We start from the raw sequence: 23,920 nt of genomic DNA, 5'->3' as shown, positions 1-23,920 counted from the left end.
TTAAATATAAAATTGTCCAACTATTAAAAGGAATTTCATAGTTCATCAAGTTTAACCCCTTGATTCTGTCCAAGATAAAAAAAAAAGAAAGAGAAAGATTATGTGACTCACCTAGATTTAGACTGGGCTAATTGGTGGCCCATTTGGAGTTAGAGCTGTGATATCCTTGACATTTGTTTTCACATTTTGCATTAAAAATGGATCTTTGATGCTATTTTAGTTTCTTTCTGCTGAGAGTTGTAGAAAGCCCTATGAGTCCTGGGCTTCTTTCTGGCAGAGGGCACTTCTGCCTCACAGTAGAAGGTGGGAGAACTGAGCTCCTGAGCAGCCCATACACATCATTGTGAAGATAGATCTTGAAAAGAGATCTCTGATATGGACATGCTTCTTAGTGTAACTCCTTGCTATTCATTGCTGTGGGAATGCCTTGCACCTGCCACAGTCAGCCTTGTGGTAGTGTTTTCTCCTGCCTGTCACTTTTGTTGCCAGTGAAGCCTGCTGCTGTAGTATTGCTAGGCCAGCTTCAGCTGACAGCTGTTTGACTGAATCTGCTGACTTTGCAGATCTTTACAAGGACCAAAAAATTCAGTCTCTGAGGTATAAAGCCCTGAAGTTTAATGGTAGTTTTTTGTTTGTTTGTTTGCTTTGGTCATAAATACATTTATGATTCATTAATGTGCAGCAACACACACTGGAGGTGGGTAAACTTCCCACAAAAAATGAAATTTATAAAAAAACAAAAACACTACCTACATACAACTGTGTCACTGTGCGTTGGTCTGAACTAAGGCTAACAAAAGAGACCTTTCTGGTGGCAACATCACAGGAGAAGTACAAGTGGATCCAAATGACCTGAGGAATATAGTTGTCCCTCAGTATCCCCAGGAATTGATTCCAGGACCCCCCAGGATAAAAAAATGTTCAAGTCACTTATGTAAAACAGCACAGAATTTTTATAAACCCCCACACATCCTCCTGTGTACTTAAAGTAAATATTGTGTAAGCTCAGCTGGTCCCAGAACCTGGAAGGAAGCTCCCCTGCTGCCATCCCAAGCTTCTAGGGGAGAGAAGGTGAGCCACGTGGGAGCCAGAAGCACCTCCCCCCCCCACCCCCTGTGGAAATGAGAAAACACATAAACAAGCGTCAAAAACAGACTTCCAGATCACCTACAGCAACCCCAAAGGGAAACAAGATGGAACAATCTGATACTCAACCACCTGGACTCTCTGAACTGGCAACAAAAGAGGATCTGGGAAAAATGAAATCAGAAATAATTACTCAGATAACAGCAAAGATTTTGCTCATGGTGCAAGACATGATTAATAAATCTAGAGAGGACACAGATAAAAAATAGAGGAGCTCAGGAACATGATGGAATCCAAACATAGGAAACAAATGCAATCCATAAAACAGATACAAAGAGATTTCTAAGAGATTAAAAACTCCATCAAAAGTCTGCACAGCAGAATGAACCAATGTGAGGATAGAATTTTACATATAGAAGATAAGATTGCAATTAGTGACCAGGAAAAGAAAAATTGCTTTAAAATTGTAAGGGAACATGAGAAATCAATCCAGCAGCTGCTAGATGATGCAAAGAAGAATAACATAAGACTGATTGGAGTCAATGAAGAAAGAGGAGAGAGTGCAGATGACATTAAAAAATACTATTCACAGAAGTGATGGCAGAAAACTTCCCAAGGAGGGGAAAAGAATTTGACATATAGATAAGTGAGGCATATAGGACTCCAGCTAGCCTTAATAAAAAAAAATCTACACATAGGCATATAATAGTTAGGATTCCAGAAATCCAACAGAAGAACAAAATTCTACGAGCAGCGAGAGGAAAGAAACAAATCACATATAAAGGAAAGCCCATCAGAATCACTGCAGACTTCTCAATGCCAACCCTCAAGGCAAGAAGAGCTTGGACTGATGTATTTCAAGCCCTAAAGGGAAACAGCCTCCAACCCAGATTGATGTACCCTGTAAAACTATCTTTCAAAATTGATGGAGAAATAAGATACTTTCATGATAAAGAGCACCTCAGAAACTTCAGGAATACCAAACCAGCACGCCAAAACATTTTAGACAATACCCTAGGAAAAGACAATGAGGATTACAACCCCAGGAAACCCAGCAGAATGAATCCATTAGTTGTGACAAATTAAAAGCAAAGGAGGAGAATCCAACAAAAAGAAAAAGTCATGACAAGGCTTTTAAAACTTTTAATTTCATCTCCCTAATGAGTGTATAATTCAATCTTATTATTGTACTGATTAGTATTTTTCTGATTCTAGAGTTGCACACCATTCCTTGTGCTATACTGGCTATTTATCATCTTCATATGTCTACATTTTAATTGGGTTGTCTATTAATGAGCTGTAAGAGTTCTTTATATATTCTGGTCATGCGTTGGAAATATGGTCTGTTTAAGGACTACTTTTCCTTTTAATGATGTCATTTAAAGTTCTAAATTTTGATGGAATCTCATTTATCAATTTTTTTTCTTTTATATATCATGTCTTTTGTATCCTAGGTAGTTCTTGCCTACCCTGAATTCAAAAATGTTTTCCCTTATAATTTCTTCTTAAAGTTTCATACTTTTAGGCTTTCTTATTTAGGTTCATAGATCCCTTTGAGTTATTTTCATGTATGGAAAAAAAGGGTGGAGGTTAATTTTTTATATATGGATACCAGGTGTTCTAGTTCCGTTTGCTGAAAACACTATCTCTTCCTCGGCTCCTGAATTGAGTTTATATTCTCTAAAATGCTAATGTTAAATAATCTTTCAAAACTCAGTGGACCATATATGTGTGGTTCTATTTCTAGATTCTCTGTTTTATTCCAGTGATCTATATGTCTTTTCTTACACCAACACTGCCTTGATTACTGTAGCTTTAGAAGAAGTCTTAAAATTGGGTGCTAAACGTCTTCCAACACTGTTTTTGTTTTTGTTTTTGTTTTTAACTTTTCTAGGTCCTTTGTACTCCTACATAACTTTTAAATTTCAATATCCAATTCTTCATTTATAGCAAGTATACACAGACCTGAATTTTTATATATACCTTGTGTTTTCTGATACTGCTAAATTCAAGTACAAGTTCTAGGGGCTCCTAGAGATATCTTAGTGTTTTCTCTGTAGATGATCATTTCATGTACATATAAAGATTTTGCTTCTGCTGTGCCAAACCTATCCTAATTGTGTCATTTTATTGCCAGACTATTTTGGTGGGGCCTAGGTGCCAAAGTTTAATGGACAGATAAAGAGTAAGCATATCTGCCCTTGTTCCCCACCTTAAGGAGAAAGCATTGTGTCTTCTCCATTCATATAAGGTGTTCTCGCTGGAAGTATGGAGTACATGTCTTTAATCTGTTAAGAAGTTTCTGTTCTATTTCTAGTCTCCTGATAGCTTTTACCATGAACAGCTGTAGAATTTAGTCCAATACTTTTTCTCCAACTAGTGACAGGATCATATGGCTTTTTCCTTTCCTCTGTTAAAATGATGACTTTTGGGGGTGGATCTTCCAATGCTGAACCAACACTGCCATCCCTGTAACAAAACCACTTTCTACATCCTGCCAGATCTGACTTCTAATAGTTTGTTTTGTTAAATAAATTTCTATATATGTTCATACTTTTTCTTCTATTATCTTTATCCAGTTTTAGGATTAGCACAATGTTGAGTTCCTAAAATGAGGGGAGAAGCGTTCCTTCTTTTTTCTGCTTTAATTGTTTGATATAATTTATCAGTTAAAATGTTTATGAGTCTGCTGTTGTCCTATAGGTAGGTGTTCAAGCTAGGAATATACTTTCTTTAATAGGTGCTATTCAAATTTTATATTTCCTCCAGAGTTAGTTTCATTAATTTGTCTTCCAAGGTACTTCTTAGAAGTTGTCAAATTTATTTCCAAAAAAGATTTTTGTAATATGCTTTCTATATCCTTTTAAATTCTGTAAAATCTGTGATAATGTCTCCTAGATCTTAATATTGTAATTTAAAAAATGTATAACTGGTATTGTGTAATAGGAAGAAAAGGTCTAAAAGAGCAGGGTAATTGGGAGGGGTAGGGGAAGGGAAAAAAGGGAAAGGAAAAAATATGAGAAGAGGAAAAAAATGGAAACAAGGTCTTTGCAAATAGGGAAGGTTGGAGGGGGTGAAGGGAGGGCAAGGGAAGGGGGAAAAAAAATAAGAACCAAGATACTCATGTAATAGTACAAGATCCTAATGATGAATGTAACTATTTTATACCTAAAATGTACCAATAAAGTTAATGGGGAAAAAATAAATCAAGTAAATACTGTGTAAGTTGTTATACTGCATTTTTAGGAAACAATGACCCCAAAAGCTTGTACATGTTAGTACAAACAAAAAAATTTTCCCAAGTATTGAACCTTGGTTGGTTAGATACATGGATGCAGAACCCACAAATACAGAGGGTTGATTGAAATTAATTTCACAATTAAGTTTGTTTGGTTTCTGTTTCCCAAAACAAAATTTTCTAATGGTTTTGATTCCTCCTATCCACATGCCCATGCATGTGCGCGCGCACACACACACACACACACACACACACACACACACACACGAGACAGACAGAGACAGAGAGAGGGACAGAAAGAGAACAACTGTAGATCAAATAATTATCAAAGGTACTGCATTTGAACATAGGAATTAGGAATTACATGTGAAACTTTTAAATAGCTGAGGTTGGGCCCCTCTAGAATACCTACTAATCAAACTCTCCATGAAAGGGACCCAGGAACCTGGATTTATGAAAACATCTGCCAGTATCATTCTGATGTAGTTACTGGTAGATCAGCATTTGGGAACCTTTGACATAGAATATTTAAAGTGTTTTTCTTAGGTTAGAATCGCATCTTGCCCATCACCCACCCTGCCCTCCTCATATATCCATTACTGATCACTTTAGTAATTTTCTAGACTACTGTCACAGCAATGTAAACTGGGTTTAGCCGAGAGTAACACCAAAATCCAAAATAACAGTGATTTAAATAAGACAGGCCTCAATATCTTTCAGACTTGATGTCTAGACAGTGGTCTATAGCTCCATATTTCAAAAACCCAGGCTCCTATGTTGTTGCTGTACCATTCTTTAGCACATTCAGAGCACACTTCCTTGCACAAAGTCTTTTGTAAGCTCATCCACAGTCTATAGGATGCTATCAAATTTCTTGGCTTGGCCCAACCTTCCTCTCTAGTTTCTTCTCTTCCCTAGCTAGTCTACTCCATCCCCTTATGTTCTGTCTTCTCCGGATTTTACTTCCTTCTCTAAATGCACCATGCATTGTGATCTTCACAACCTGTTTCTCAACCTAGATAATCCTCACTTCCTCCTCCTATTTATCTTTCCTAACCCAGTGCAAATGCTCCCTCTTGTAGACTGAGTCATGCCGGTCTATACTTCCTCCACACTCGGGCAAATGTCGTATTAGCTGTGCCATGTTTTAATTCACAGTCCCATGTGTGTTTCTCCTCCATGAGTCCCTGAGAAAAGAAATTTTGTTATATCCAACGGAATTCCCTTGTGGCCATGAATGACTACACAGGAAGACTGTTAATTAAAAATGTGAAAGTTGGATTCTCACTTGACACTGCCATTGATCAAGTCTTTGTCTAATTCTATGAATGTAATTATAACTTTAGAAAAATGAGAAAAACCAAAACATCAGTCAGTACCTTATATACACGTTCAAGTATTGTGTGCCAATCAAAACTAAAATTGATTAATTGAAAAAGAGACAGAGAGGAAGAAAATACTAGTATAAAGAGGATATTATACTTCAGAGCCTACACAATTTATCCCTTTTATGATGAAAGATGATACAGTGGGGATCCTAGCTTCTTGGTAGGTGACTTAAATGAAAGATGATTCTGAATGGATAATGAAAAGAATTTTCCACACATGATGCCTCAGTAGGCAGCAAACTGGTTAATATATAGCTCCAAAGAGGAACAGTCACCATTGTAGACTAAGCAGTGATTGCTATGTAGAATACATCCCTACAAAAATTCATCTTGTGAATGAACTTGCTTTCTGTGAGTAGAACATGGTGTTCAAGACAGTGACTCTGCAGTCAGAGTGCCTCAGTTTCAATCCTAAGTCTTCCACTTTCCAGCTATGTGGCCGAAGGCAAGTCACATCTCTTGACTTAATTTTCTCATCTGCAAAATGGGAAAAGCAGTACTATTCACCTCATATATTTGCTGTGAGGATTTAGTGGATTAAACTGTGTTGGAACAGTGTCTATCAAACAGTAAATATCCAATACATGTCAGCACCTTATTAATTTACTTGGCCCAAATCTTTCTTATTGCATTTACCGGGGACCCTTGACTTACAAACTAGATTGGTTCCTGAAGGCTGGTTGTAACTCAAGTTGGTTGAAGCCAATACAGCTGAGATCTGGATGTTTACCTGGGTACATTCTATAGATAATAAGAGGCAAATGAATCTTCCATTAAGCTAATTAGCCCAAGTTGTTCGTATATCGGGCCAGTCATGACTTGAGGGTCCACTGTATTTGTGAACAGGCTGAAACTTCAATCTCATGGAAATTAGGGAAGACAGTAACTGTGTAAATGGCTTGCCTTGTCACCACTTCTACAAGGAAAGTGGCTGAATGGGTGGGTGTATGTGGCACAAGTTACAATAACAGACATAATTAGAATGAAGTACTGCAGACAGCTTTACAAAGTCTTAAATGTGGAAGCCAAAATTGGCTACCTTTTTTTTTTTAGGAAATAACTGCTGTATGTAGTTTTCCTCCTAAGGGTGTAACGTATATCTGTTTTATATTGATATTTATATTGTGGACCATCATTTCCTAGGAGGAATAAGTAATAAAAATGATAAAACCACATTTCGTGAAATTTTACAATTTCATATAGGCTTTGTATCCTTGGGACACTGAAAGTACACTGCTTTCCTTAAAAGGCAGGTGGTCCCCAGCTTCCCACCCATTGAAATAGCTCAAATAAGTTTACAGCAACTTTTATTTTTAAACTCTCGTCACTAAATCTGAAGTGGTTCAAATTAAACCCAAGGTAGGATGACATTTCTTGTCCATGGAGGACTTAAACAAGATGTTTGTTCCAGTTTTAGAGGGTTTTATTTGTTTCATTAGCTTCTCCCCACATTAAACTCTCAGCCACAAAAGGGGTCGCAGCCCACTGGTTAGGCTATTGAAGTTAATTTAGCCTCCCTTCCTAACATGAGTCAACCTGGAAAAGATCCCTTTAGGAACCACTCTGATTTTTTTTTGATAGACCAATTTGAATTCATATGTTCTGTCCATAGATATAAATTTCATAAATGAATGGAAACCAATTTAATGCAATGATCACATCCTCTTTAGGATCTGATCTCATTAGAAGGCAGATACCAACATGAAGCACGTGCTCCATCGACATGTTTTGAGCCCTATGCCAGACATACAAGGCAGCAGACATATGTGGTAGAAACAAAGATATGATGCTTTTAAAGTGTTTTACAGATGATCTCATAGCACTTGGAAGGATGCTACAGCCACCTGTTTTTCCTTCACTGGAGACCACTGGCCTGCACCTGTGAAGATCAAATGGCATACCCCTGAGCACAGCTCTGCCATCATGGGTGTTAAATCCTGTGCCCTCTGCCTTGTTTTGCTAACTGGTTAGAATATTCTGGCCAAGCACCAGGATGTGTTTATTACATCCTCTCTGGGCTCAGAGTCATGGACACTTTTCAAGTAAAGAAATGACACACATCTTGCCTGGGTCACATTTCTGTGACATCCGGCAGGCCTACAAAAACACTTTCAAGAGGAAAAGGAAAAGAATGACAAAGGTAACTGAGAACCACATTATAGTCCTCATCCTGACTGCTGAAAAACATCCTGCTAAATTGGAGCTGGATGGATGATTTACACCTTTAACTTGCAAATCAAGACTAAATAATCTGGGGGCCAAGAGAAAGACCCTGTGACTTTGGAACCACAATTTCCCCAAGGATGGTGAATTTAGTTACTACTTTGGTAGGCTCAAGGACTTTGGGGATCCATTTTCTCAAGATATGGTTGGTTCCAACCGACTTTTGTAGGTTTGGTTTTTTTGGTTTTTGGTTTTTGTTTTTGTTTTGGTACTGGAAATTGAACTCGGGACCTTGCACTTGCAAGGCACTTGCCAGAACCACTGAGCTAAATCCCGGCCCAACTGACTTTTAATACCACAACATTGTCATGAATTAGAGAAAAGTTTTTCTAAAATGAGAAGAACTCTATTATTTTATATTATAAACAGATTCCATGTTAACTTAATAATACTAACAGTAAATGTCTAACAAAGTGTTATAACAAAACAACTTCAAGTGCATACAAAATATACTTTCATAGAAGAGTGCTGATATTCCTTATCTCCCCTCAATGATATTGCTGCTGATTGTTTCTGGGTACAAGGCCCATTGCTGAATAATGGACACACAGAGAGGAGAAAGACATGGTCTCTGCCCTAGAGGAGCTCACAGGGACTGGAGAAAAGAAGGGTATACAAATAGACAACTGGAATTTAATTTGGTACTTGCTAGTTCTTAGTTTTGACCTGGATCCAAGATAAAAGAAACTAACCTTGCATGAGGGAGTTTGGAAGAATGTTATAAATTTAGCTTGCAGGATGATAAGATTATCTGGGGAAGAGGAGTAGATTAAGGGAAGCACATCATGCACAATGTAAATCAGTTGGCAAAAAGGCCTTGTGACCCTGAAGAATTTCAGGTACCTGGAGCATAGGATGAATAATAGAAGGGAGGGAGGTTGGACAGTGGACTGGGGCCAGATTATGAAAACTCCTCACTCGTTAGCAGACAAGACTTGCTTTCTCCCTTCTCTCAACTTTGCCTAAGAGATCTATTTCCCTCCATAGTGCAGACAAGTAATCTAATCCTATATACCTCACAGTTCCCAAGAAACTCAAGAGCCTGTGAAAGGACAAGCAGTCCCTACAAACAGTTGCAAATGTAGAGTAGTAAGTCATGGTTACAAAAGTTACATGTTGCAACAATTTTCAACAATATCCTGTAAGTATCAACTGTACTTTGGTCCAGCTGACCCAGTTCACAAAGGCCCTTAATTCTCTTATGAGCCAGTGCAGCTTAGCAAGTCTGACCAACACTGCTCCAAAGGGTGTCTGACTGATCAGCTTCCCCTTGGGATAGAACCCCCCAAAACAGGTAGCCTGCTTCAAGTAGCCTGCTCCCAGTGGCCTGCTTCCCATAGACCTGATTGTCCTCTTTTCAGAAGGGGACAGTCTGACTTTATTACACTAGTGAGGGAGGTAGTCACATGTCTCCCCCAAGGAAAGCAGAAATCGACCCCTTGGTGGGTGCCCTTTGTAGCCATGAATTAATCCAGTAAGTACAATTGGGCATTGGCAGCAGGTAGGTTGCAGAGCATGAAGTAGTTGTTAATTTCAGTTCAAATCCTACTGCTCTTTTAAGATTATAGCAGCAGTCCTGAATTCAGTAAAACCCAGATTTCCTGCTGCCAGCATCTGCATTTCCTCCTGGCTTTCCCCAATTTTACATGCCATTTTGCTAACATACATGGCAGGGTACATATGTGTAGAATTAGTTCTCTACCTGTTCCCTCTTAACTCCCTTACCCAGTGACAGGAGTTTGTGTATTAATACTCCAACTCCCTTACCCCTTAAATAAGATAAACTTTTCCCAGAATTTCCCGGGGTACTTTCTGAGCTACTTCCCTTCCTTTCTTCCCTTCCTTCACTCTTTTACTTCCCAACTGGTTTCCTGAAGCATCCAAATAAATGCTTCTCACATCAGTTCAGGGTCTGTTTATTGAGTGCCTAATCCAAGACAAAGGCATTTCAGCAACCTCCCAGGCCACTGTGATCTGTCCTGTCCTGAACATTTGAGAATGTACGTCTGTAACACAGAGTTTAGCATCTGCTTATGTTCTGGTTCCATTTGCTTCTTGTTTGCTTAGTGTGTTAATACACACAGTCCTGAATCACCATAAATATTCTGAAGGAAGGAAGAATGTCTTACACTTTGGCATGTGTCCGGTTTTACCATCCAAGTAATGGGCTCATAGCAGGTGGCGCACAGATACTTGCCAACTGCTATGTAGAGACTGGGGCCTGACTGAACTTTAGTGTCTTGTGTTAGTAGATGGCACCTGATGGCATGGCGGGTTGTGTTTAAGGAAGGCCAGGATAATTATGGACATTGGGTTCCAGTCATCAGTTATAGATGCTGGTTTTCAGAATCTGACTGCTTCCTGTGTGTTGGCCAAAGTATGGTCTTCAGTATTGGCCATCACCCATGAACTTGAATCAGAATCTACAATTTAACAAGCTCTTATATGTAAGAAGTACTGCTTCAAACGGTCCAGGCCACATAGGATTTATCTCCTGCAGCACACCCCTGAGGGCCTGGACATGTCCACATGTATACATGCATGCCTGGTACACATATGTTTACAAATACATGCAGCTATGCTCCTACAACTTTCTTTGAAAGACCCATTTGTTTCAACATAAGCAATCAATAATTTTTTTAAAAATTTTTTATTTATATATATATTTATTGGTACATTTTAGGTATAAAATACATTTACATTTATCATTGGGTGTTTGTACCAGAACATGATGTATCTTAGTTCTTATTTTTTCTCCCATTACCTGTGCACTCTTCACCCCCTCCACCCTTCCCTATTTACACAGAGTTTGATTCCATTTTTTTTTTCTCACAGTTTTTCCTTTCCCTTCTTCCCTTTCCCCTTCCCCTCCTACCATCCCCAAACCCTTGGACCTTATCTTATTTCAAATTATCAATTATTCATTTTAATCATTTTCATCCTTATTTACACTTTCAGTTTCTCACACTAGAGAAACTATTCGGTATTTACACATGTGTGTCCTATTTATTTCACTTAAGAGTATGGCCTCAATATGCATCCATTTAGTTATAAATGTCTCTAGTTTCTCATTCTTTATGGCTGAGTAGTACTCCATTTTATAAAAAAACCACATCTTCTTTATCCAGTTTCCAGTTGATGGGCACTTGGGCTGTTTCCAAGCTTTAGCTATTACAAACTGTGCCGCTATAAACATAGGTGCACATATATCACTGTGGTATGATTCTTTTAATTCTTTGGGGAAGATTCCCAGTAGGGGAATAGCTGGGTCAAATGAGACCTCTAGCCCTAGTTCTTTGAGGTATCACCATACTGATTTCCACAGTGGTTGTACCAATCTACATTCCCACCAACAATGGAGAAGGGTTCCTTTCTCTCCACACCCCTGCCAGCATTTGTGATTGGTTGATTTCTTGATAGCAGCCATTCTTTCTGGGGTGAGGTGGAATCTCAGTGTTGTTTTCATCTGCATCTCTTGAATGACCAGTGATGTTGAACATTTTTTCATATATTTATTTGCTGTTTTCACTTCTTTGTCTGAGAAATGTCTGTTCATTTCAGATGCCCATTTTTGAATTGGGTCTTTGAATTTGGGGAGTCTAATTTTTTTCAATTCTTTATATATTCTCAATAGTAGACCTTTGTCTGAGCTACAGCTGCTAAATATTTCTTCCCACATTGTAGGTTGTCTTTTAGCTCTGTTGGTAGTTTCTCTTGCAGTGCAGAAGTGTTTTAATATGATGAGATCCCAGTTGTTGATTCTTTGTGCTAGCTCCCATGCTACTGAAGATTTGTTCATAAAGTCTTTTCCTATGCCAATGTCTTCAAGAGTTCTACCTAACTTATCTTCCAGCAAATTTAGTGTTTCTGACTTAATATTTAGATCTTTAATCCACTTTGATCTTAGTTTAGTGCGTAGTGATAGGTATGGGTCTAGTTTTAATCTCTGACAGGTTGAAATCCAGTTTTGCCAACACCATTTATTAAATAGGCTATCCTTCCTCCAATGAGGGTGGTTGGCTCCTTTGTCAAAGATGAGGTGGCTGAGTATGTCTGGAGTTGTTTCTGCATCTTCTAATCTATTCCACTGATCTTCGGGTCTGTTTGTTTGCCAGTACCATGCTGTTTTTATCACAGTAGCTTTGTAGTATAGTTTCAAGTTGGGGCTTGTGATACCCCCTGCCATGTCCCCGTTGCCTAGAATTGCTTTTGCTATTCTAGGTTTCTTCTGCTTTTAAATGAATTTTTGGATTATTTTCTCTAGTTCTGTGAAGTATATTGTTGGACTTTCAATTGGCATTGCATTGAATCTATATAGTAGTTTTGAAAGTATGGCCATTTTCACTCTATTGGTTCTTCCTACCCAGGAACAAGGGATATCTTTCCATTTTCTTATATCCCCTTTGATCTCCTTCTTCAGAGTGCTGTAGTTTTCGGTGTAGAGGTCTTTTTGCTTCCTTTGTTAGATTGATTCCTAGATATTTCATTTTTTTAGATGCTATTGTAAAAGGAATTATTTCCCGAATTTCTCTCTCAATGGGTCTGCTATTTGTGTATAAGAAGGCTATTGTTTTTTGAGTGTTGACCTTGTATCCAGCTACTCTACTGAATCTGTCAATTAGGTCTAGAAGACTTTTGATTGAGTTTTTTGAGTCTTCTATGTAAAGTATCATATCATCAGCAAATAATGACAGTTTCACCTCTTCCTTTCTGATCTTTATTCCTTTTATTTCTTTCTCTTTTCTAATGGCTATGGCTAATGTTTCCAGGACGATATTGAACAGGAGTAGTGATAGTGGGCATCCTTGTCCTGTTCCTGATTTTAGCATTAAAGTTTTCAGTTTTTAACCATTTAGTATGATGTTGGCTGTTGGTTTTTCATAGATAGACTTAATCAGGTTGAGATAAAGTCCTTCTATTCCAATTTTCTGTAGCATTTTTATCATGACTGGGTGTTGGATTTTGTCAAATGCTTGTTCTGCATCTATTGAGATGATCATGTGGTTTTTGTCCTTGACTCTGTTAATATAGTGTATTACATTTATTGATTTACATATACTGAACCATCCTTGCATCCCTGGGATAAATCTGGCTTGGTCAGGGTGTATGATCTTCTTGATGACACTCTGTATTCTATTTGCCAGTATCTTGTTGAGGATTTTTGCGTCTATATTCATTAGGGAGATTGGTCTGTAGTTCTCTTTTTTGGGTTGGGTCTTTCCCTGGTTTTGGAATCAAAATAACACTTGCTTTCAGGAAAGAATTTGGAAGCATTGCTTCCCTTTCAATTTCCTTGATGAGTTTAAAGAGTAATGGTGATAGTTCTTCTTTAAATATCTTGTAGAATTCAGCAGTAAAGCCATCAGGACCTGGACTTTTCTTTGTTGGTAAGTTTTTTATTACATTTTCAATTTCACTCATTGTTATTGGGGTGTTTAGAATTTCTATATCTTCTTCATTTAATTTTGGCAATTCGTATGTATCTAGGAATCTGTCCATTCTGTGTTTTTCCATTTTATTAGAGTACAGGTTCTTAAAGTAGGTATTGATGATTCTCTGGATTTCTACTGGATTTGTTGTGACTTCTCCTTTTTCATTCTTAATTGCATGGATTTGAGCAATTTCTTTCCTTTTTTTGATCAAGTTGGATAAAGGTTTATTGATTTTACTCTTTCAAAACACAACTCTTTGATTCACTGATTTTTTGCATCATTGTCTTAGTCTCCATTGCATTGATTTCTGCTTTGATCTTTATAATTTCCTTTCTTGTATGAGCTTTGGGTTTGTTATGCTCTTCTTTTTCTAGGAGCTTGAGGTTCTGCATTAGGTTATTTAACTGAATTCTCTCTGTTGTCCTAATATGGGCATTCACTGCTATGAATTTCCCTCGTAGAACTGCTTTCATTGTGTCCCACAGGTTCCTATATGTTGTACTGGCATTATCATTTACTTGTAGAAACTGTCTAAATTCTTCTTTAATTTCCTCTGTCACCCATTGGTTTTTCAGGAGGGTGTTGTTCAATTTCCATGTGTTTGTGGAAGTTTAGCAGTTTTTTATGTTATTGATCTCCAATTGTATTACACTATGGTCTGATAATATACAGGGGATAACTTTGACTCTTTTACATTTACTTAGATATGTCCTATGAGCTAGCATGTGATCTATTTTGGAGAATGACCCGTGTGCAGCTGAAAAGAATGTGTATTCTGATTTTGTGGGGTGAAACACTGTGTAAACATCTATTAAGTCCATTTGTTCAATAGCTTGGTTCAGTTCTAGAATTTCTTTGTCATTTTTTTTTCTAGTTGATCTGTCTATTTGTGATAGAGGGGTGTTCAGGTCACCCACTACAATTATATTAGTGCTTATTTGGTTTTTCATGTCCATTAATATTTGTTTTGTATAGTTGGGGGCATTCGTATTTGGTGCATATATATTTAGGATTGTCATCTCTTCCTCTTGGATTGTTCCTTTCACAAGGATGTAGTGACTATCTTTGTCTCTCTTAATTAGTTTTGGTTTGAAATCTACTTTGTCTGCAAATAAGATTGCTACACCTGCTTTTGTCTGGGTTCTTGTCACATGGAGAACTATTTTCCATCCTTTTACTTTCAGTCTATGGATTTCTTTTTGAGTTAGGTGTGTTTCTTTTTTGGGGGGGATACCAGGGATCAATCTCGGGGTTTTGTGCTTGCAAGGCAGGCAGTGGAACCACTGAGCTAAATCCCTGGCCCCAGGTGTGTTTCTTGTATACAGTATATTGCTGGGTTTTGCTTCTTAATCCATTCTGTCAGTCTATTTCTTTTGATTGGTGAAGTGAGGCCATTAACATTGATAGTTATTATTGACAGATATTGACTCATCCTTGTCATGATGTTTTACTCTTGTTGGCTCTTTTATTTCTTATTTTCCCCCCTTTTGCTTTAGTGTCTTACCTTGCGTGTTGCCTTCTCTCTGCTGGGCCTCATGGAGTTGTGACCTTCATTGTCTTTTTCTAGGATATTGCTTAAAATTGTTTGGAGTGCTGGTTTGGTGTTCACAAAATTTCTCAGGTGTTCTTTGTCATGGAAGTGTCTAATTTCCCCATCGATTTTGAAAGATAGTTTTGCCAGATACAACAGTCTAGGTTGGAAGTTATTTTCTTTTAGGGCTTGAAATACTTCACTCCAGGCACACCTTGATTTGAGGGTTTGTGTTGAGAAATCTGCCATGATTCTGGTGGGCTTTCCTTTGTAGGTGATTTGTTCCTTTTCTCTAACTGCTTGTACAATTTTGTTCTTCTGTTGGGTTTCTGGGATCTTGACTATTATATGTCTAGGTGTAGATTTTTTTTGGTCATGGCTGGTTGGAGTTCTATATGCCTCACTTATCTGTACATCCAATTCTCTACCTCTGCTTGGGAAGTTTTCTACTATTACTTCTGTGAACAGTTTTTTATGTCAGTTGTACTTTCTCCTGTTTTTTCGTGGACTCCTATGAGTCTTATGATATTCTTCTTTGCATCATCTAGCAGCTATTGGATTGATTTCTCATGGCCCCTTACTATCTTTAAGAAATCTCTGTTTTCATGGTCCTTAACTGCTATCCTGTCTTCTATATCTGATATTCTGTCTTCAGATTCTCTTAGTCTGCTCTGCATGCTTTCAATGGAGTTTTTAATCTCCTGGTTATCTGTTTGAATCTGTTTCATGGATTCCATTTCTTTCTTATGTTGGGCAATCATGTTTTCCATTTCTTTCTTATGCTGGGCATTCATGGCTTCCAGCATGTTTCTGATCTCATCTATTTTCTTATCTGTTTCTGCTCTAGAACTTCTAATCATGTCTTTCACTCTGCTCACCATGTCTGTATTTATCTGGGAGATTATTTCTGTTTTGAAATTTTCTAGAGCCTCATGCATCTGCTTTGTTACTTCCTGTGCTATCAGTTCAGGGCATCCAAGTGATTGCTTATCGGACTTTTCCACCTCATTTCCCCCAGAATTTCCTTTTTGTGGCATGGAAGCCTGTGTTTGTGCCTTGCTTAAGTGTCTTCTCATTTTTGTTTTTGGTACTGTCCTTGGTTTATTTCCTGGGTTGATATTTCAAAATTGCTTAATGTAGGTATCTTTGTTGCCTGTGTTTGAGACCCTTGTGGAATGATTGCTTTTCAAAGGGGTCTTCCAGATATAGCTTGTGTTTGGGTTTTGAGACTCTAATGACTCTGAAGCTATTTTATTTTTCTTATACCAGGAAGGAAAACTAATTAGATCAATCACAACATGTTAGCCCAAATGACGTAGTCAGCAATACCATAGCATCAAGCACAGCTTAGAAAATGACAATTTGTGGTAGTTATTAATCTATCACTTTTAACTATGTGATTTAAATTAAAACTGAAGACCAGCCCAACATAAGTTTACAATGAATAAACTCTTCAATATAGCATCTTTTCCCTTTGGGGTGGGGAGTTAAAAGGAGTTGGGGAGGGAGGGACAGGTAGAAAGAACAGGTAAGATTAGCCATGAGGCCAGAGGACACAGAAAGATCACACAAACTCTAAGAAGTTGTTAAAGGCAAGAGAAAAAGGCAGAATGAAACAACAAAGATGTGAATAGAATCATCTAACAGCAACAGGGAGGCTAGATACTGAATTTACTTTCCTTTAAACCTAATGATAATCAAGAGAAGGAAAAAGAGAAGAAAAAAATAACAATAAGGGAGAAATCTGAATTCAGTGCAGAAAGGAACAAATGGGGAGATGAACAGCAATGTGGGACAGTGGGAGAATGAGTGAGAGAGAAAGAAAAGATAAAAGAAAGAAAGAAAAGCAAAGCTTTGAAGAGTAGAAAAAAGTAAAAATTAAGAATTAAAAATAAGAGAAATTTTTTTTTTCTTTTTTGCAAATAGCAATAGAAATTATGGGCCTCCTTCAGGGTATGTCACTGCTGTCACAGTAGGCAATGTAGGAATCCCTGTGCATATAAGAGTCAATGAGTCTCAGCAAGCCAGCAGCAGACCAAGTACAGTGGTCTGATGTGCCTTATTGTAGAGATTCTCTTTAATTTTCTGCTGAGCTTCAGTTTTCATTGAGGAGCCTGAGAGGCCCTCTTTCTGTTACTAATTTCTGCTCTATCTTGTGGCACTCAGGACAAGGGTCTTTATAATCTCCTGTGCCTCTGTAGTGTGGGACCAGGTAACAGAAAAGCTGGAATGTAGGAGGCGCACGGGGCGGGGGAGGGGAGGGGCTGGGCATTGGAGGCACCCTCAAAGCTAAGCAAGCTAAGCACACCTCACCATGCCAGGAGTGTGGCCCGGGACAGCCACGGAGCTTCAAGGTGCTTGTCTCTCTGCTGGCCAGTTGCAGCTTCAAGCAATCAATAACTTTTAACATGATCATCCTTGTCATTGTTAGGATAAATAGAAACCCAGGGAACATCAAATATTTATAATAGAGTTTGGGAACATTTATCACACACTTGCTTTGGCACAACTCACATTAGAAAGTGCAAAGTTAAATAAGATTCTACTCCTGTGCTGCTATGTTTGTTAGAAATGATACTTTGGTGACCAAAAATTGTGATGCATTGACACTTTCTATGTAATGTTTTTAGAATTCCTCACTCCATCCCCATTCCTATACAAAGAAGACAGGTAATCCTAATTCATTCTTTCACAAAATTTCAGAAGGGATACTTTCCTATTGCTGAGTTTTGATTTTCATTTTTTTTAAGTTACTTTATTTATCATAGTTCAAGCAAGATCTAGAAGGGTTCCTAATACTCCCTGCACAATTTGACTCAAAAAGGTGTCACACATGGCTGGGGGTATCACAATCCCCAACTTGAAACTATACTACAAAGCTACTGTGATAAAAAAAAATAGCATGGTACTAGCAAAGACACAGACCTGAGGAGGAGTGGAATAGATTAGAATATGCAGAAACAACTCCAGACATACTCAGCCACCTCAACTTTAACAAAGGAGCCTACCACTCTCATTGGAGGAAAGATAGCCTATTTCTTTAAATTAAATTCTTTTATTGGTACATTGTAGGTATACAACACAATTACATTTCTCATGGGGAATTGTACCTTTACATAATGCATCTTGGTTCTTATTTTTTTCCCCATTCCTAGCCCACCCTTCACCCCCTCCACCCTTCCCTATTTACAAAGATTTTATTTCCATTTTTTCCATTTCTCATCATTTTTCCTTTCCCTTCTTTCCTTTCCCCTGCCCCTCCCACTACCCCTACCCCTTTGGACCTTTTCTTCCTATTTTACATTTTTGATTATTCATTCTAATCATTGGTACATTTTAGGTATACAATATAATGACATTCATCATTGGAAATTTGCACCTTTACATAGTTTCTCTTGGCTCTTATTTTTCATCCTTGCCCAGCCCTCCTTTCAACCCCTCCATTCCTCCCTATTTACAAAGATTTTGTTCCTATTTTTCCATTTTCTCATATTAATCCCATTCCCTTCTATCCTTTCCCCTAGCCCTCCCACTTCCTTCCCCTTTGTCCCTTTTCTTGCTATTTCACATTACCTATTGTACATTTAGTCCTTATTTACACTTTCAGTTTCTCACACCAGAGAAACTATTTGGAATTTATTCATGTGTGTCCTATTTATTTCACTTAAGAGTATTGCCTCAATGTGCATCCACTTAGCTATAAATGTCTCTAATTTGTCATTTTTTATGGCTGAGTAGTACTCCATTTTATAAAAAAAACCCCACTTTTTCTTTATCCAATCTCCAGTTGATGGGCATTTGGGCTATTTCCAAGTTTTAGCTATCATAAACTGTGCTGCTATGAATATGGGCGCACATATATCACTGTGGTATGATTCTTTTAATTCTTTGGGGAAGATCCCCAGCAGTGGAATAGCGGGGTCAAATGGGACTTCCAGTCCTAGTTCTTTGAGGTATTTCCATACTAATTTCCACAGTGGTTGCACTAGTCTACACTCCCACCAGCAGTGGACCAGGGTTCCTCTTTCCCCAGAGCCCCACCAGCATTTGTTATTGGTTGATTTCATGATAGCAGCCATTCTTTCTGGAGTGAAGTGGAATCTCAGCATTGTTTTCATTTGCATCTCTCGAATGACCAGTGATGTTGAACATTTTTTCATGTATTTATTTGCTATTTCTACTTCTTTGTCTGAAAAATGTATGTTCATTTCAGATGCCCATTTTTGGATTGGGTCTTTAAATTTGAGAGGTCTGATCTTTTTAAGTTCTTTATAGATTCGAGATAGTAGACCTTTGTCTGAGGAAGAGCAGGTGAAGATTTTTTCCCACATTGTGGATTGTCTTTTCACACTGCTGGTGGTTTCTCTTGCTGTGCAGAAGCCTTTGAATAAGAAGAGATCCCACTTGTTGATTGTTTGTGCTAGCTCATGGGTGACTGAGGTTTTGTTCATAAAATCTTTTCCTACACCGATGTCTTCAAGGGTTCTACCTAACCTCTGTTCCAACTGGTTCAGAGTTTCTATTTGAATATTTAGATCTTTAATCCATTTTGATTTTAGTGTAGTGCATGGTGAGAGATACAGGTCTAGTTTTAATCTTTGGCAAGTTGAAGCCCAATTTTTCCAGCACCATTTATTAAAGAGGCTAAGATAGCCTATTTTAATAAACATTGTTGGAAAAACTGGATTTCAACCCGCCAAAGATTAAAACTAGACCCATACTTATCACCATGCAATAAACTAAGATCAAAGTGGATTAAAGCTCTAAATTTTAAAACAGAAATACTAAACTTGCTGGAAGATAAGTTAGGTAGAACTCTTGAAGACATTGGCATAGGAAAGACTTTATGAACAAAACCTCAGTAGCATGGGAACTAGCAGAAAAAATCAACTAAAATCTCATCTTATTAAAAAGCTTCTGCACTGCAAGAGAAACCACCAACAGAGCTAAGAGAAAACATACAATGTGGAAAAAAAATTTTAGCAGCTGTAGCTCAGACAAAGATCTACTATCTAGAATATATAAAGAATTGAAAAAAATCAGACCCCCCAAATTCAAAAACCCAATTCAAAAATGGGCATCTGAAATGAACAGACATTTCTCAGACAAAGAAATAAAAACAGCAAATAAATGTATGAAAAAATGTTCAACATCATTGGTCATTCAAGAGATGCAGATGAAAACAACACTGAGATTCCACCTCACCCCAGAAAGAATGGCTGCTATCAAGAAATCAACCAATCACAAATGCTGGCAGGGGTGTGGAGAGAAAGGAACCCTTCTCTATTGTTGGTGGGAGTGCAGACTGGTGCAACCACTGTGGAAATCAGTGTGGGGATACCTCAAAGAACTAGGGCTAGAGGTCCCACTTGACCCAGCTATTCCCCTGCTGGGTATCTTCCCAAAAGAATTAAAAGAATCATACCCATGTGCACCCATGTTTATAGCGGCACAGTTCGGAATAGCTAAAGCTTGGAAACAGCCCAATTGCCCATCAAGTGGAAACTGGATAAAGAAGATGTGGTTTTTTATAAAATGGAGTACTACTCAGCCATAAAGAATGAGAAACTAGAGACATTTATAGCTAAATGGATGCATATTGAGGCCATACTCTTAAGTGAAATAAATAGGACACACATGTGTAAATACCGAATAGTTTCTCTAATGTGAGAAACTGAAAGTATAAATAAGGATTAAAATGATTAAAACAAATAATTGATAATTTGAAATAGGAAAAGAAGTTCCAAAGGGGTAGGGGTGGTGGGAGGGGAAGGGGAAAGGGAAGAAGGGAAAGGAAAAATTGTGAGAAAAGAAAAAAAAATGGAAACAAAATCTATGTAAATAGGGAAGGGTGGAGGGGGTGAAGGGTACACAGGTAATGGGGAAAAAAATAAGAACCAAGATATATCATGTACAGGTACAAGCACCCAATGATAAATGTAAATGTATTGTATACCTAATATGTACCAATAAATGAATTTTTTAAAAAGAAAAAGAAAAAGGGTGTCACAATGATACAGAGTTTCATTTCAATTATACTGTCAAAGAAATACAAAGAGAACACTTAAAAGTAGATGAAGTAGGCACCTGCCTCACAAGTGCAAGGTCCTGAGTTTGATCTCCGGTACCAAAAAAAAAAAAAAATTAAAAAAAAAAAGTAGATGAAGTTTGTTGAAAAGCCATGACAATAGTATTTTGAGTTAGTATCTGCATTTCAGCTTTCTTCATGATTTAGCAGGAAATTTAAGCCTGAATTTATTTTGTAGTGAGTCAGGAACTTGTAGTGAATTGGAAACTAAAGCTCTTATAAGAAAAGACATAGCTGACAGTTGGCTTATCAGCAATGAATTATCACACTGAAATGTTTACCGTGTATACAAATAGTATTGGCCAGAATGTCTTGGTATTATAAATACATAAATAACATGTAAGAAATTACACTAAAAAGAGCATTTTGACATCAGTTCATTTCTTGAGCAATAAATAAATCTAAAATAAATGAAGAAATAGTTATTTAAATTTAATCAAAGTAAGATTAATAGAAAAATCATTGTTCCTAGAACTATGGATGAGTAGATGGAAGTGTTCTGGATATTTTTCCCAACTTTTAGTGCTGTATAGATTCTACAGAGTTCAAATATCTAGGAATTTACTGAGAAAAGCAGACAACGAACTTTGGTAACTGTCTCACATCATTGAAATCTTAATTTACTAAGTATTCCTGGTTTTAGAAATCCCTGTATTAGACTAAGCTGCTTCTATACAGATTCTCTCTGGATCTTCCTTCCACTGCATTTTGTTCAGAGGGCCAATGCCTCTTGGGATATAGGCAGAATTCTCCTATGCTGGTTATTCACAGATCATTCAGGTCTTCCTTTCTTTTTTCTTTTTGGTACTGGGGATCGAACTTGGGTCCTTAGCTTGGGAGTCAGGCAGTGGAACCACTGATCTAAATCCCCGGCCCACTGATCTTCCTTTCTTTACCCCACACTCCCCTGAGCCCAGCCTTCCTATGACAGCTACGCATTCCTGACACACCTTTAGGCTACTGCCATAGCCTGATTTGTGATGGTATAACAGAATATCACATACCAGCTAATTTTTAAGGAATGTAAATTACTGTCTCACAGTTCTGGAAATTCCATTATCAAGGGACATGTATCTGGTGAGGACCTTCTTCTACACACTCCCACAGTGAGAAGGACAAAGAGAGGGTGAAAAAAAGACAAATAGGGTCCATACTCATTCTTTCATGAAGAGCCCATTGTGGAGATAAGGGCCTCAATCCATTGAGGAGGGCAGGGCCCTCATGGCCTAATCACATCATAAGACCCCATGTCATAATACTGTGACAGTGGTAATTCCATTTTAACGTGAGTTTCAAACTATAGCATTTACCAACTCCTCCTCTATGACTAGTAAATATAAACTATACTGAAGGAGATGAGGAATGATAAGAAAAACAGTAAAATTACAAGTATTTCCTGAAGGAAATATTTTACCTCCCTCCATCTCAGGAAGTGAGAATAACTGCAAAGACAAGATAACACCACATTCAATGTCCCACACAGTAGGTACAATGAGGGGACTCTTCTTCTCTTTTATTGAGAAACAGCAAGATTAAATATTGTGTCCACTCAACATCTCAACACAACCCCTATTTAAAGTTCCTAAGCTATTTTACTTTAATTCCGCTGTATACATAAAGGTGAGCTCACACGTGAGTGGAGTTTGGAAGGCAATCATTTCTTTTGGGAAAGTGTATTTGAACCTTTTTCTTTTAATGGCACCCTAACTACCTTCACAGCTCCTTCACATTAGCTACAATTTGCTTGTTTTCATTCATTTATTCAATCATTCCCTGCTTTTTTCCAGAAAGCAGTTAAGGCAGTTCACAATGAAAACAGAGTTGAAGGCCAATCTGGGCAACTTAGCAAGATTCTGTCTCAAAATAAAATCATGAAAGTTTTTTTTGAGTATGTGAGAGGCCCTGGGTTCAGTTCCTAGTACTGAAAAGAAGAAAGAAGGAAGTGAGAGAGGTAGGAAACAACATTGCTGTGACATCAGAAAAAAAGAAAAATTAACCCAGGACAAAATTCAGGAACTGAAAAGGGACAGTTTTAGGGAATGGTAGGTAAGATGCCAGGTTTATACTTTACAAAATGCGTTTTACCATTTCATCCTTCCTTGTAAGTAATGAAATAATACTTAAATCATTCTAACTCATGGTGGAATTTACATCTCAGCTACCATAAATAAGACATCCTGTTCGTTTCTTTTGAAAATAAGCAGGCACAAAAAGGTACCTTGCATCTAATTATGTAATGAGTAAATTATATCATATAATGAATAAATTATGGAAGGTTCAATTGTAGCTGATGTATAGTTCAACTGAGTCAGCTCCTAACCATATTATTTCTTTTTCTAATGAGCAAAAGCATATTCTTTTTTTTCCCCCCCTGGGCAAAGTTTCAAACAGAGCCTTCTTTTCTTTCTTGCTTGCTTGCTTGCTTGCTTGCTTGCTTGCTTCCTTCCTTCCTTCCTTCCTTCCTTCCTTCCTTTCTTCCTTCATTCTTTCCTTTTCTTTTTTGACCTATAGCAAGTATCTTTCCCCCAAAGTGGTTTCCAGGATCAGGCCAGAAGCTTGTGGTTACTTTTTTTTTTACTCAGTGATTACACCACATTTTCTAAACAGATATTGAGTAATTAAAGATGGGCTGCTGCTTTGAGTTCTCTAGAAATTTGAATGCTAAAGTTCCCAATGGTCTTTCAAAAAGTTTGCTTAACTGAAGCAAATGAAATAGTGGACCATTGTTTGGAATAATCAATGAGAGGTAATTTACATGAGGTCACCGTGTGATGGGAGAAGAAATTCTGGCTCAGTATAATTTATTCTGGGTCCCTTGAACCCACACAAAATATTTGCCTTTAAGAGGCTCTGTTCCCAAGCCTTCATTTTTTAGAGAGAGTAAATCTGAATTTTAGAACCTTTACATCTTCTATCATTCTACAAAACAGCACT

The 23,920-nt window shown here is 37.7% G+C and overlaps 1 protein-coding gene across 13 annotated transcripts in view; it reads left to right on the top strand.

The window, feature by feature from the left end:
* Veph1 (ventricular zone expressed PH domain containing 1) overlaps positions 1–23,920 on the top strand; it is a 297,176-nt gene that overhangs the window by 87,674 nt on the left and 185,582 nt on the right. The window lies entirely within an intron of this gene.

Source organism: Heterocephalus glaber, unplaced genomic scaffold (assembly GCF_053883595.1).
Source record: "Heterocephalus glaber isolate CG9 unplaced genomic scaffold, H.glaber_assembly_v1.0 deba00001504, whole genome shotgun sequence".
Taxonomy (NCBI): Eukaryota; Metazoa; Chordata; class Mammalia; order Rodentia; family Bathyergidae; genus Heterocephalus; species Heterocephalus glaber.
The sequence above is the reverse complement of the archived record's forward strand: the minus strand, read 5'-3'. Positions and strand labels throughout refer to the sequence as shown.